This window comes from Nicotiana attenuata, unplaced genomic scaffold, assembly GCF_001879085.1.
Source record: "Nicotiana attenuata strain UT unplaced genomic scaffold, NIATTr2, whole genome shotgun sequence".
NCBI lineage: Eukaryota > Viridiplantae > Streptophyta > Magnoliopsida > Solanales > Solanaceae > Nicotiana > Nicotiana attenuata.
The window spans coordinates 473,080-478,035 of NW_017670448.1; the positions used below are offsets into that span (position 1 = coordinate 473,080).

Consider the following 4,956-nt stretch of genomic DNA (forward strand, 5'->3'; position numbering starts at 1 on the left):
ATCCCTAAAGTCCCCTTCTATCTTGTTTTACTCTTATTCTAGTTTCAGACAGTTATATTTATTTCAGACCATGTTTATAGTATAGTAGTAGTAGAAGAAGAAGAAGAAATATGAGAAATCCACCAAATACTTGTAAATAATGTATCAACCTTGTATACAATAATATATAAGAGGTGTTTATACACTACTTATATAGTATTATACACTATTATACAAATGAATCCTATCAATGGAGCTTCAGCGATTCTTCTTCTTTCTTGGGCATCTTCTAAAATTTAACTCAAATCTAGTTTAAATCTACTCCAAATTATTTCAAATTTGAGTTGTGAACTCCCCGTATTGATCCCAATCAATTGGGACAAATCCAATCCAATCAATTATCACCCGTTAATTATTACACTTCTGCTTTTAAATTGCTAAAAATGGTTAATTAATTAGCTAGTATTGACTTGCCTAATAAATGGGTGTTAGGGCTCATCACGGCCCCACAGTTGGGATTTCGGGTCGTGACACTCATGTCCAATCATACCAACAAGTCCGAATACCTTATTCAAATTTATCCAAAGTCTCAAAACACTACAAATAATATCAAAACCAAGAATCGAAGATCAAAATCTATCTCTTAACTTTTAAATATTTCAGTTTCGCCGAACACATCCGAGTCATACTTAGATAATTCGGATCAGAATCAAACCTAACGCACAAGTTCCAATCATCTAAATGAATCTATACAAAGTTCCATAACACCATTCAAAATCTAGTAACATCAAAGTCAACTTTCGGTCAAACCTATGAACTCTCCAATTCTTCAAATTGTCAACTTTCGGTAAATGGAGACAAAACCTTCTAGGAACCTCCAAATCTAAATCAAAACATACGCCGAAGTCTAAAATTACCATATAAACCTATTGGAACTATCAATTCATAAACCTGGGATCGTTTACTTAAAAGTCAAGTGTTGGTCAACTCTTGCAACTTAAACTACCAAAATGAGACTAAGAGCCCGTTTGGACATGAACTTTTCACTTTTTTCCGAAAATTTCACTTCATTTCGAAATCAGTGTTTGGCCATAAAATTTTCATTTTTCACTTGAAGATGAATTTTGGATTTTTTTCGAAAATTTAAAAAACTCCAAAAAACTATATTTCAAATTTTTCACTCAGATCACTAACAAAAATTCGAAAACAACCCAATATTTTATTCATGTCCAAACACAACTCTAATTTTCAAATACCATTTTCACTTGAATTTTATTTTACTTTTTTGGAATTTTACAATCTTTATGTCCAAACGCCCACTACGTATTCCAAATCACTCTCAAACCTACCCGAAACCAAATCATCTATTCCCACAAATTATCAAACATCGAATACACATACGAAAAAAATCAACTACGAAAACAGAGCTGAAATATACGATACGATCGGCCGGATCGTAACACAACGCCTAAAGAAATGTTTGATATCCAGATATACCATATGTAAACTGTATCGCACGAGAAGTTTGCACTGTTATGGCATCTTACTCCAGATGGGGCGACAAATTAAAATGCACACTCATCGATATCTTTTGACAGAGGTATTGAAAGATAAGCTTGGATTCAAGGTAAAGAGATTTGAACTTGTTGGATTTTTTATTGGATAGTTGGTGTGAATGAGAAAGGACGAAAATAAAAAATTAAGAAAAGATTATTTTACACAGGAACTTTTTCCATATTGGAGGAGAATTTTTTTTTGTTGGTTTTAAATGCAAATATACTTATTCTAGCTCTTAAAGAGTTGAGAGGAAGGCAAACTTAGTGTCCCTTGGCTTTGATTTGAATTTGGTCAATTAATTGATTAAACTTTTGGACCAATAAATATTAGATTATTTTGTTAATATTAATTTTATTTTCATAACGGTCATTTGTTTTCTCTCCATCTTAGTTTTTCGACGACAACCGACTTTCGTAAATAGTCATTTTCGTAAATATTCACTTTTGAGTTGTAGTGAAAGAAAAAGTTGCAACTTTTCATTTTAACTCTCTATTGGCGGCTATAAGTAGCTGGCCATTATCTCATATTATTCTTATAAAAATTCTGAATTTTCTTCTTCCTTCGTGCATCATTTTACGATAAAAAGTAAGTATGATTTTTCGTCGACTTCAGAGTTTACGCTAGTGTTTGAAGTACCATTACACCAGTAAAGTTAATTCATTTTATAATAGGAGGAAATAATCCTAAACCTCAACACCAAGAAAGAACTTTAAGGACACATTATAAAATCAGTAGGCTTGAATTTTTTCTTCTTCTTCATTTTTGTTTCTGTAATACAGAAAGATAACAGAACAACATTTTGGTGCAAATTCTCGTAATTTCAGACTAGGAAGGGGTAAATACTTACCCATACCGGGTGTTTACACCAAACTATATTAACTCATTATGGTTAATTAATTTAATTAGATGAGAATGCATGTAATTTACTATGGTTAAATGATTGAAGTCCACACATGTCATATATCTATTGGTTTTATTGGTTTTGTGTAAACAGCCGGTGTAGGTAAATTTTTACCGAAGGAAGGGCTTGACCGACTTGATGATCCTTATGGAACAGATTATGGTAATTCAATCAAGATAATCATCAATACTGAAATTGATAAGGTAGGATTAGAAGCCAAAAATAACAACGTTTTAGCCTAATTCATGAGATCCGTTAGCATTTTGGAAATATTTGCTAGTGATAGTTCCAATTAGATATGAATTATTTTTGGTGGATCTGCTATCACTGATAGAATCTGGGAAAATATGATGATCAGGATAAATGATGCTGTTGAAAGAATCTTGAGAGACAAGTTTGTTGATGGATCGTTTGAACATCCATTTAAAGATAGAACACTAACAGATTTAGTTGGTTGCGAGGTATTCTTACTTCCACGCTTCTAAGTCTAAAAAACTTTTTTCTGATAGTAAACATCAATTTGAATTTTGATTTAAGTCAATTATTATTTTGTCACATTGTTTAAGGCACATAGAGATGTAGCACATGAATCCGTTCGCAAATCCTTAATTTTGTTGAAAAAGGGGAAAGATCCCAAGAAACCATTTAATTTGTTCCTCCAGATAGGAATGCCAAAAAGATCCTCGTCACTGGAACTCATGACATGGTTACCAGTATAGAGGGTGGACTGCTACATGGACAGGACAAAAAATTGGCAGAATCACAGTTGGTAATTAAGTAGTTTTATATAAACATCAGGAGGAAAATGTTTCATTAAGCATCTTCTTGTATTTGCCATCCTCTTCCTATTTTAACATTTCAATTTCCTTTTGTCTGGTTAAGACTTAAAAATAAAAGTAATTCAAGTATGTGGATCAAGATTTGTAAGGACTATCATTTGCAATTAAAGTTGTAAGCTCAACTGGATAAATGATTTAATTTTTCCTAGACACAACTATACAGGATGCGTTGCGGGAAATGATAGAAAATGAGATGGAGATAGTATTTGAGCCAAATCCTACGCCAGAAAACTTCTCTTTAGCTATCGTGGCCATTGGTGAGGGTCCCATATTGCTGAACTGGTGGTGATGATCCAGAGCTAAAAATTCCATTTAATGGAACAAAAATTGCAATCTCTGTTGTTGACAGAGTTCCCACAGTGACAATTCTAATTTCTGGAAGACCTATGGTATTAGAACCAGCTCAAGTAGATGCATTTGTTGCAGGCTTGCAGCTTGGTTGCCAGGAACCAAAGGAGCAAGAATCACATATGTTCTTTTTGGAGATTATCCATATCAACCTGACATGGTTTAAAACTGTTGATTAATTGCCGATGCATCCATTCCAACGGCGTCCACCGTTGTACATACATAACATTAGTTATATTATCAGCTAGGTTTGAGGCGTCGTCCCTAAAGCTAACATGTGGACGACCCTCATTACTGCTAGCAGCTGTTGTTACCCTATCATTTGTCAAAACAGTAGTGTTAAGGGCGTCTGCATCTATCAAGTTACTAACAAAACATGGTTGGGTATTCTGAAAGGCTGCTTCTCTTGCTTCTGGGATAGATACTAGAAGTTGAGTAGCGGCTCCTAGTTGATCTGCCTGCAGCTGAGTTGATACAAAAATTGGTGGTTCAACAAAAACTTGTAGAGTAGCATCGCATTGCATTGTACTTCCTAACTTCGCAAGTTGTTCTGCTACCCCATTTTGTTCCCCGTACGCATATAGAACTACTGGATCATGTAGCATCCTGAGGAGGGGCCTGCAATCAGAAATCATATTAGTATATCCAAAGTTGTCCGTAGCTAATAGCATGATTACCTCATGTGCATCAATTTCCACTTCCAGAGGCAACAATTGCATTTGGACAGCTAGACTTAGCCCTCGTATGAGTGCCTGCAACTCTGCTGTGATACAATGTATGTGTGTGACTGGGCTAGCAAAGCCCACTATCCAAGCACCTAAGTGGTTTCTAATGACTCCTCCGATGCCATCTGTATGAGTGTTGCAAGAAGTTGCACCATCCGTATTTAATTTGTAATAGTTTGGTTTGGGTGGTATCCATCTAAGGTTTAGACGTGCCTTATTAGGTTTCGTGGGTTGTGATGCAGCCATATAAGCAAACTCAATAGTTTGATGTAAGAAAAGATTTGGACTAGTTTTTAGTGATTTTAGAGATTCCGATTACGAGTAATCTAGATATTCCAAAGACTCGATGGTATGAAAGTGCGTGTGTTCAGTTTATGAGGGAGTTGAAGTGCCTTGGAGTGTATGAGTTGATGTAGCCAAAGCTTTGGTGAATCCATGGTTGAAAGGTTGCGGATGTAACCATTGAGTCCTATAGAATGCCAATATTGCTGAGCGTTAGTGCAAGTTAGAAAGATGTGATTTATAGTTTCATTTGCAGCCAGACAGTTAGGACAATTTGCTACTGTTGATATGCCAATAGAATTGAGGTAATGGCGTGTAGGTAGTC

At 35.0% G+C, this 4,956-nt stretch overlaps 1 long non-coding RNA gene across 1 annotated transcript; it reads left to right on the forward strand.

Annotated features, from left to right (window-relative positions):
* The first annotated feature begins 1,366 nt into the window (after positions 1–1,366).
* LOC109239545 lies at positions 1,367–4,079 on the forward strand. Its single transcript, XR_002069921.1, has 3 exons — positions 1,367–1,606; positions 2,796–2,898; positions 3,440–4,079. It is a non-coding gene; the product is annotated as an uncharacterized LOC109239545 (long non-coding RNA).
* Positions 4,080–4,956: the final 877 nt, after the last annotated feature.